Below are 11,414 nucleotides of genomic sequence, written 5' to 3'. Positions count from 1 at the left end.
TCTACACATGTATTTGCTGAACGGTGAAAGCGCACAGTAATGCACTTTTCTCCCAGCAAATACACTGTTTCTAAGGAAATGGGAACACACTGAGGAGACACTTGTGGGAGCTACAGTGACTAAAACTGAGCTTCCCTACGCACAGGGAAGCAAGAGAAATGCTGATTTCATCAAGCCCAGTTACATACTCAGAATCTGTACTACTGCACAAATAGGCATGTCTCTGTAGGCAAAAAACTCATTTCTGACAAAGTTGCCCAAATGCATCTCAGAAGTGTGCAACTTGTTCCCTGAGTTAGAAAACGTCGAGAAACGGTCTTTTCTGCTAGCGATGTGCTTCTACACATGTATTTGCTGAACGGTGAAAGCGCACAGTAATGCACTTCTCTCCCAGCAAATACACTGTTTCTAAGGAAATGCGAACACACTGAGGAGACACTTGTGGGAGCTACAGTGACTAAAACTGAGCTTCCCTATGCACAGGGAAGCAAGAGAAATGCTGATTTCATCAAGCCCAGTTACATACTCAGAATCTGTACTACTGCGCGAATAGGCATGTCTCTTTAGGCAAAAAACTCAGTTCTGACAAAGTTGCCCAAATGCATCTCAGAAGTGTGCAACTTGTTCCCTGAGTTAGAAAACGTCGAGAAACGGTTGTTTCTGCTAGTGCTGTGCTTCTACACATGTATTTGCTGAACAATGAAAGCGCACAGTAATGCACTTTTCTCCCAGCAAATACACTGTTTCTAAGGAAATGGGAACACACTGAGGAGACACTTGTGGGAGCTACTGTGACTAAAACTGAGCTTCCCTACGCACAGGGAAGCAAGAGAAATGCTGATTTCATCAAGCCCAGTTACATACTCAGAATCTGTACTACTGCGCGAATAGGCATGTCTCTTTAGGCAAAAAACTCATTTCTGACAAAGTTGCCCAAATGCATCTCAGAAGTGTGCAACTTGTTCCCTGAGTTAGAAAACGTCGAGAAACGTTCGTTTCTGCTAGCGCTGTGCTTCTACACATGTATTTGCTGAACGGTGAAAGCGCACAGTAATGTACTTCTCTCCCAGCAAACACACTGTTTCTAAGGAAATGGGAACACACTGAGGAGACACTTGTGGGAGCTACTGTGACTAAAACTGAGCTTCCCTACGCACAGGGAAGCAAGAGAAATGCTGATTTCATCAAGCCCAGTTACATACTCAGAATCTGTACTACTGCGCAAATAGGCATGTCTCTTTAGGCAAAAAACTCATTTCTGACAAAGTTGCCCAAATGCATCTCACAAGTGTGCAACTTGTTCCCTGAGTTAGAAAACGTCGAGAAACGTTCGTTTCTGCTAGCGCTGTGCTTCTACACATGTATTTGCTGAACGGTGAAAGCGCACAGTAATGCACTTTTCTCCCAGCAAATACACTGTTTCTAAGGAAATGGGAACACACTGAGAAGACACTTGTGTGAGCTACTGTGACTAAAACTGAGATTACCTACGCACAGGGAAGCAAGAGAAATGCTGATTTCATCAAGCCCAGTTACATACTCAGAATCTGTACTACTGCGCAAATAGGCATGTCTCTGTAGGCAAAAAACTCATTTCTGACAAAGTTGCCCAAATGCATCTCAGAAGTGTGCAACTTGTTCCCTGAGTTAGAAAACGTCGAGAAACGTTCGTTTCTGCTAGCGCTGTGCTTCTACACATGTATTTGCTGAACGGTGAAAGCGCACAGTAATGCACTTCTCTCCCAGCAAATACACTGTTTCTAAGGAAATGCGAACACACTGAGGAGACACTTGTGGGAGCTACAGTGACTAAAACTGAGCTTCCCTACGCACAGGGAAGCAAGAGAAATGCTGATTTCATCAAGCCCAGTTACATACTCAGAATCTGTACTACTGCGCAAATAAGCGTATCTCTGTAGGCAAAAAACTCATTTCCGACAAAGTTGCCCAAATGCATCTCAGAAGTGTGCAACTTGTTCCCTGAGTTAGAAAACGTCGAGAAACGTTCGTTTCTGCTAGCGCTGTGCTTCTACACATGTATTTGCTGAACGGTGAAAGCGCACAGTAATGCATTTTTCTCCCATCAAATACACTGTTTCTAAGGAAATGGGAACACACTGAGGAGACACTTGTGGGAGCTACTGTGACTAAAACTGAGCTTCACTACGCACAGGGAAGCAAGAGAAATGCTGATTTCATCAAGCCCAGTTACATACTCAGAATCTGTACTACTGCGCAAATAGGCATGTCTCTTTAGGCAAAAAACTCATTTCTGACAAAGCTGCCCAAATGCATCTCAGAAGTGTGCAACTTGTTCCCTGAGTTAGAAAACGTCGAGAAACGGTCGTTTCTGCTAGCGCTGTGCTTCTACACATGTATTTGCTGAACGGTGAAAGCGCACAGTAATGCACTTTTCTCCCAGCAAATACACTGTTTCTAAGGAAATGGGAACACACTGAGGAGACACTTGTGGGTGCTACAGTGACTAAAACTGAGCTTCCCTACGCACAGGGAAGCAAGAGAAATGCTGATTTCATCAAGCCCAGTTACGTACTCAGAATCTGTACTACTGCGCAAATAGGCATGTCTCTTTAGGCAAAAAACTCATTACTGACAAAGTTGCCCAAATGCATCTCAGAAGTGTGCAACTTGTTCCCTGATTTAGAAAACGTCGAGAAACGGTCGTTTCTGCTAGCGCTGTGCTTCTACACATGTATTTGCTGAACGGTGAAAGCGCACAGTAATGTACTTCTCTCCCAGCAAATACACTGTTTCTAAGGAAATGGGAACACACTGAGGAGACACTTGTGGGAGCTACTGTGACTAAAACTGAGCTTCCCTACGCACAGGGAAGCAAGAGAAATGCTGATTTCATCAAGCCCAGTTACATACTCAGAATCTGTACTACTGCGAAAATAGGCATGTCTCTTTAGGCAAAAAACTCATTTCTGACAAAGTTGCCCAAATGTATCTCAGAAGTGTGCAACTTGTTCCCTGAGTTAGAAAACGTCGAGAAACGTTCGTTTCTGCTAGCGCTGTGCTTCTACACATGTATTTGCTGAACGGTGAAAGCGCACAGTAATGCACTTTTCTCCCAGCAAATACACTGTTTCTAAGGAAATGGGAACACACTGAGAAGACACTTGTGTGAGCTACTGTGACTAAAACTGAGATTACCTACGCACAGGGAAGCAAGAGAAATGCTGATTTCATCAAGCCCAGTTACATACTCAGAATCTGTACTACTGCGCAAATAGGCATGTCTCTGTAGGCAAAAAACTCATTTCTGACAAAGTTGCCCAAATGCATCTCAGAAGTGTGCAACTTGTTCCCTGAGTTAGAAAACGTCGATAAACGTTCGTTTTTGCTAGCGCTGTGCTTCTACACATGTATTTGCTGAACGGTGAAAGCGCACAGTAATGCACTTCTCTCCCAGCAAATACACTGTTTCTAAGGAAATGCGAACACACTGAGGAGACACTTGTGGGAGCTACAGTGACTAAAACTGAGCTTCCCTACGCACAGGGAAGCAAGAGAAATGCTGATTTCATCAAGCCCAGTTACATACTCAGAATCTGTACTACTGCGCGAATAGGCATGTCTCTTTAGGCAAAAAACTCATTTCTGACAAAGTTGCCCAAATGCATCTCAGAAGTGTGCAACTTGTTCCCTGAGTTAGAAAACGTCCAGAAACGTTCGTTTCTGCTAGTGCTGTGCTTCTACACATGTATTTGCTGAACGGTGAAAGCATACAGTAATGCACTTTTCTCCCAGCAAATACACTGTTTCTAAGGAAATGGGAACACACTGAGAAGACACTTTTGGGAGCTACTGTGACTAAAACTGAGATTACCTACGCACAGGGAAGTAAGAGAAATGCTGATTTCATCAAGCCCAGTTACATACTCAGAATCTGTACTACTGCGCAAATAGGCATGTCTCTTTAGGCAAAAAACTCATTTCTGACAAAGTTGCCCAAATGCATCTCAGAAGTGTGCAACTTGTTCCCTGAGTTAGAAAACGTCGAGAAACGTTCGTTTCTGCTAGTGCTGTGCTTCTACACATGTATTTGCTGAACGGTGAAAGCGCACAGTAATGCACTTCTCTCCCAGCAAATACACTGTTTCTAAGGAAATGCGAACACACTGAGGAGACACTTGTGGGAGCTACAGTGACTAAAACTGAGCTTCCCTACGCACAGGGAAGCAAGAGAAATGCTGATTTCATCAAGCCCAGTTACATACTCAGAATCTGTACTACTGCGCAAATAGGCGTATCTCTGTAGGCAAAAAACTCATTTCTGACAAAGTTGCCCAAATGCATCTCAGAAGTGTGCAACTTGTTCCCTGAGTTAGAAAACGTCGAGAAACGTTCGTTTCTGCTAGCGCTGTGCTTCTACACATGTATTTGCTGAACGGTGAAAGCGCACAGTAATGCACTTTTCTCCCAGCAAATACACTGTTTCTAAGGAAATGGGAACACACTGAGGAGACACTTGTGGGAGCTACTGTGACTAAAACTGAGCTTCCCTATGCACAGGGAAGCAAGAGAAATGCTGATTTCATCAAGCCCAGTTACATACTCAGAATCTGTACTACTGCGCAAATAGGCATGTCTCTTTAGGCAAAAAACTCATTTCTGACAAAGCTGCCCAAATGCATCTCAGAAGTGTGCAACTTGTTCCCTGAGTTAGAAAACGTCGAGAAACGGTCGTTTCTGCTAGCGCTGTGCTTCTACACAGGTATTTGCTGAACGGTGAAAGCACACAGTAATGCACTTTTCTCCCAGCAAATACACTGTTTCTAAGTAAATGGGAACACACTGAGGAGACACTTGTGGGAGCTACTGTGACTAAAACTGAGCTTCCCTACACATAGGGAAGCAAGAGAAATGCTGATTTCATCAAGCCCAGTTACATACTCAGAATCTGTACTACTGCGCAAATAGGCATGTCTCTTTAGGCAAAAAACTCATTTCTGACAAAGTTGCCCAAAAGCATCTCAGAAGTGTGCAACTTGATCCCTGAGTTAGAAAACGTTGAGAAACGGTCGTATCTGCTAGTGCTGTGCTTCTACACATGTATTTGCTGAACGGTGAAAGCGCACAGTAATGCACTGTTCTCCCAGCAAATACACTGTTTCTAAGGAAATGGGAACACACTGAGGAGACACTTGTGGGAGCTACTGTGACTAAAACTGAGCTTCCCTACGCACAGGGAAGCAAGACACATGCTGATTTCATCAAGCCCAATTACATACTCAGAATCTGTACTACTGCGCAAATAGGCATGTCTCTTTAGGAAAAAAACTCATTTCTGACAAAGTTGCCCAAATGCATCTCAGAAGTGTGCAACTTGTTCCCTGAGTTAGAAAACATTGAGAAACGGTCGTTTCTGCTAGTGCTGTGCTTCTACACATGTATTTGCTGAACAGTAAAAGCGCACAGTAATGCACTTTTCTCCCAGCAAATACACTGTTCCTAAGGAAATGGGAACACACTGAGGAGACACTTGTGGGAGCTACTGTGACTAAAACTGAGCTTCCCTACGCACAGGGAAGCAAGAGACATGCTGATTTCATCAATCCCAGTTACATACTCAGAATCTGTACTACTGCGCAAATAGGCATGTCTCTTTAGGCAAAAAACTCATTTCTGACAAAGTTGCCCAAATGCATCTCAGAAGTGTGCAACTTGTTCCCTGAGTTAGAAAACGTCGAGAAACGTTCTTTTCTGCTAGCGCTGTGCTTCTACACATGTATTTGCTGAACGGATAAAGCACACAATAATGCACTTTTCTCCCAGCAAATACACTGTTTCTAAGGAAATGGGAACACACTGAGGAGACACTTGTGGGAGCTACTGTGACTAAAACTGAGCTTCCCTATGCACAGGGAAGCAAGAGAAATGCTGATTTCATCAAGCCCAGTTACATACTCAGAATCTGTACTCATGCTCAAATAGGCATGTCTCTTTAGGCAAAAAACTCATTACTGACAAAGTTGCCCAAATGCATCTCAGAAGTGTGCAACTTGTTCCCTGAGTTAGAAAACGTCGAGAAACGGTCTTTTCTGCCAGCGCTGTGCTTCTACACATGTATTTGCTGAACGGTGAAAGCGCACAGTAATGTACTTTTCTCCCAGCAAATACACTGTTTCTAAGGAAATGGGAACACACTGAGGAGACACTTGTCGGTGCTACAGTGACTAAAACTGAACTTCCCTACGCACAGGGAAGCAAGAGAAATGCTGATTTCATCAAGCCCAGTTACGTACTCAGAATCTGTACTACTGCGCAAATAGGCATGTCTTATTAGGCAAAAAACTCCTTACTGACAAAGTTGCCCAAATGCATCTCAGAAGTGTGCAACTTGTTCCCTGAGTTAGAAAATGTCGAGAAACGTTCGTTTCTGCGAGCGCTGTGCTTCTACACATGTATTTGCTGAACGGTGAAAGCGCATAGTAATGCACTTTTCTCCCAGCAAACACATTGTTTCTAAGTAAATGGGAACACACTGAGGAGACACTTGTGGGAGCTACTGTGACTAAAACTGAGCTTCCCTACGCACAGGGAAGCAAGAGAAATGCTGATTTCATCAAGCCCAGTTACATACTCAGAATCTGTACTACTGCGCAAATAGGCATGTCTCTTTAGGCAAAAAACTCATTTCTGACAAAGTTGCCCAAATGCATCTCAGAAGTGTGCAACTTGTTCCCTGAGTTAGAAAACGTCGAGAAACGGTCGTATCTGCTAGTGCTGTGCTTCTACACATGTATTTGCTGAACGGTGAAAGCGCACAGTAATGCACTTTTCTCCCAGCAAATACACTGTTTCTAAGGAAATGGGAACACACTGAGGAGACACTTGTGGGAGCTACTGTGACTAAAACTGAGCTTCCCTACGCACAGGGAAGCAAGAGAAATGCTGATTTCATCAAGCCCAGTTACATACTCAGAATCTGTACTCATGCTCAAATAGGCATGTCTTTTTAGGCAAAAAACTCATTTCTGACAAAGTTGCCCAAATGCATCTCAGAAGTGTGCAACTTGTTCCCTCAGTTAGAAAACGTCGAGAAACGGTCTTTTCTGCCAGCGCTGTACTTCTACACATGTATTTGCTGAGCGGTGAAAGCGCACAGTAATGTACTTTTCTCCCAGCAAATACACTGTTTCTAAGGAAATGGGAACACATTGAGGAGACACTTGTGGGTGCTACAGTGACTAAAACTGAGCTTCCCTATGCACAGGGAAGCAAGAGAAATGCTGATTTCATCAAGCCCAGTTACGTACTCAGAATCTGTACTACTGCGCAAATAGGCATGTCTCTTTAGGCAAAAAACTCATTCCTGACAAAGTTGACCAAATGCATCTCAGAAGTGTGCAACTTGTTCCCTGAGTTACAAAATGTCGAGAAACGTTCGTTTCTGCTAGCGCTGTGCTTCTACACATGTATTTGCTGAACGGTGAAAGCGCATAGTAATGCACTTTTCTCCCAGCAAACACATTGTTTCTAAGTAAATGGGAACACACTGAGGAGACACTTGTGGGATCTACTGTGACTAAAACTGAGCTTCCCTACGCACAGGGAAGCAAGAGAAATGCTGATTTCATCAAGCCCAGTTACATACTCAGAATCTGTACTCATGCGCAAATAGGCATGTCTCTTTAGGCAAAAAACTCATTTCTGACAAAGTTGCCCAAATGCATCTCAGAAGTGTGCAACTTGTTCCCTGAGATAGAAAACGTCGAGAAACGGTCGTATCTGCTAGTGCTGTGCTTCTACACATGTATTTGCTGAACGGTGAAAGGGCACAGTAATGCACTTTTCTCCCAGCAAATACACTGTTTCTAAGGAAATGGGAACACACTGAGGAGACACTTGTGGGAGCTACTGTGACTAAAACTGAGCTTCCCTACGCACAGGGAAGCAAGAGAAATGCTGATTTCATCAAGCCCAATTACATACGCAGAATCTGTACTACTGCGCAAATAGGCATGTCTCTTTAGGCAAAAAACTCATTTCTGACAAAGTTGCCCAAATGCATCTCAGAAGTGTGCAACTTGTTCCCTGAGTTAGAAAACGTCGAGAAACGTTCGTGTCTGCTAGCGCTGTGCTTCTACACATGTATTTCCTGAACGGTGAAAGCGCACAGTAATGCACTTTTCTCCCAGCAAATACATTGTTTCGAAGGAAATAGGAACACACTGAGGAGACACTTGTGGGAGCTACTGTGACTAAAACTGAGCTTCCCTACGCACAGGGAAGCAAGAGAAATGCTGATTTCATCAAGCCCAGTTACATACTCAGAATCTGTACTACTGCGCAAATAGGCACGTCTCTTTAGGCAGAAAACTCATTTCTGACAAAGTTGCCCAAATTCATCTCAGAAGGGTGCACCTTGTTCCCTGAGTTAGAAAACGTCGAGAAACGTTCGTTTCTGCTAGCGCTGTGCTTCTACACATGTATTTGCTGAACTATGAAAGCACACAGTAATGCACTTTTCTCCCAGCAAATACACTCTTTCTAAGGAAATGGGAACACACTGAGGAGACACTTGTGGGAGCTACTGTGACTAAAACTGAGCTTCCCTACGCACAGGGAAGCAAGAGAAATGCTGATTTCATCAAGCCCAGTTACATACTCAGAATCTGTACTACTGCGCAAATAGGCATGTCTCTTTAGGCAAAAAACTCATTTCTGACAAAGTTGCCCAAATGCATCTCAGAAGTGTGAAACTTGTTCCCTGAGTTAGAAAACGTCGAGAAACGGTCGTTTCTGCTAGCGCTGTGCTTCTACACATGTATTTGCTGAACAGTAAAAGCGCACAGTAATGCACTTTTCTCCCAGCAAATACACTGTTTCTAAGGAAATGGGAACACACTGAGGAGACACTTGTGGGAGCTACTGTGACTAAAACTGAGCTTCCCTACGCACAGGGAAGCAAGAGAAATGCTGATTTCATCAAGCCCAGTTACATACTCAGAATCTGTACTACTGCGCAAATAGGCATGTCTCTGTAGGCAAAAAACTCATTTCTGACAAAGTTGCCCAAATGCATCTCAGAAGTGTGAAACTTGTTCCATGAGTTAGAAAACGTTGAGAAACGGTCTTTTCTGCTAGCGCTGTGCTTCTACACATGTATTTGCTGAACGGTTAAAGCACACAATAATGCACTTTTCTCCCAGCAAATACACTGTTTCTAAGGAAATGGGAACACACTGAGGAGACACTTGTGGGAGCTACTGTGACTAAAACTGAGCTTCCCTACGCACAGGGAAGCAAGAGAAATGCTGATTTCATCAAGCCCAGTTACATACTCAGAATCTGTACTACTGCGCAAATAGGCATGTCTCTGTAGGCAAAAAACTCATTTCTGACAAAGTTGCCCATATTCATCTCAGAAGGGTGCACCTTGTTCCCTGAGTTAGAAAACGTCGAGAAACGTTCGTTTCTGCTAGCGCTGTGCTTCTACACATGTATTTGCTGAACTATGAAAGCACACAGTAATGCACTTTTCTCCCAGCAAATACACTGTTTCTAAGGAAATGGGAACACACTGAGGAGACACTTGTGGGAGCTACTGTGACTAAAACTGAGCTTCCCTACGCACAGGGAAGCAAGAGAAATGCTGATTTCATCAAGCCCAGTTACATATTCAGAATCTGTACTACTGCGCAAATAGGCATGTCTCTTTAGGCAAAAAACTCATTTCTGACAAAGTTGCCCAAATGCATCTCAGAAGTGTGCAACTTGTTCCCTGAGTTAGAAAACGTCGAGAAACGGTCGTTTCTGCCAGCGCTGTGCTTCTACACATGTATTTGCTGAACGGTGAAAGCGCACAGTAATGCACTTTTCTCCCAGCAAATACACTGTTTCTAAGGAAATGGGAACACACTGAGGAGACACTTGTGGGAGCTACTGTGACTAAAACTGAGCTTCCCTACGCACAGGGAAGCAAGAGAAATGCTGATTTCATCAAGCCCAGTTACATACACAGAATCTGTACTACTGCGTAAATAGGCATGTCTCTTTAGGCAAAAAACTCATATCTGACAAAGTTGCCCAAATGCATCTCAGAAGTGTGCAACTTGTTCCCTGAGTTAGAAAACGTTGAGAAACGGTCTTTTCTGCTAGCGATGTGCTTCTACACATGTATTTGCTGAACGGTTAAAGCACACAATAATGCACTTTTCTCCCAGAAAATACACTGTTTCTAAGGAAATGGGAACACACGGAGGAGACACTTGTGGGATCTACAGTGACTAAAACTGAGCTTCCCTATGCACAGGGAAGCAAGAGAAATGCTGATTTCATCAAGCCCAGTTACATACTCAGAATCTGTACTACTGCGCAAATAGGCATGTCTCTTTAGGCAAAAAACTCATTTCTGACAAAGTTGCACAAATGCATCTCAGAAGTGTGCAACTTGTTCCCTGAGTTAGAAAACGTCGAGAAACGGTCGTTTCTGCTAGCGCTGTGCTTCTACACATGTATTTCCTGAACGGTGAAAGCTCACAGTAATGCACTTTTATCCCAGCAAATACACTGTTTCTAAGGAAATGGGAACACACTGAGGAGACATTTTTGGGAGCTACTGTGACTGAAACTGAGCTTCCCTACGAACAGGGAAGCAAGAGAAATGCTGATTTCATCAAGCCCAGTTACATACTCAGAATCTGTACTCATGCTCAAATAGGCATGTCTCTTTAGGCAAAAAACTCATTACTGACAAAGTTGCCCAAATGCATCTCAGAAGTGTGCAACTTGTTCCCTGAGTTAGAAAACGTCGAGAAACGGTCGTTTCTGCCAGCGCTGTGCTTCTACACATGTATTTGCTGAACTATGAAAGCACACAGTAATGCACTATTCTCCCAGCAAATACACTGTTTCTAAGGAAATGGGAACACACTGAGGAGACACTTGTGGGAGCTACTGTGACTAAAACTGAGCTTCCCTACGCACAGGGAAGCAAGAGAAATGCTGATTTCATCAAGCCCAGTTACATATTCAGAATCTGTACTACTGCGCAAATAGGCATGTCTCTTTAGGCAAAAAACTCATTTCTGACAAAGTTGCCCAAATGCATCTCAGAAGTGTGCAACTTGTTCCCTGAGTTAGAAAACGTCGAGAAACGGTCGTTTCTGCTAGCGCTGTGCTTCTACACATGTATTTGCTGAACAGTAAAAGCGCACAGTAATGCACTTTTCTCCCAGCAAATACACTGTTTCTAAGGAAATGGGAACACACTGAGGAGACACTTGTGGGAGCTACTGTGACTAAAACTGAGCTTCCCTACGCACAGGGAAGCAAGAGAAATGCTGATTTCATCAAGCCCAGTTACATACACAGAATCTGTACTACTGCGCAAATAGGCATGTCTCTTTAGGCAAAAAACTCATATCTGACAAAGTTGCCCA

This window comes from Acomys minous (assembly GCF_964271855.1).
Source record: "Acomys minous genome assembly, chromosome: 7".
In the NCBI taxonomy this organism is placed as follows: domain Eukaryota; kingdom Metazoa; phylum Chordata; class Mammalia; order Rodentia; family Muridae; genus Acomys; species Acomys minous.
The sequence above is the reverse complement of the archived record's forward strand: the minus strand, read 5'-3'. Positions refer to the sequence as shown.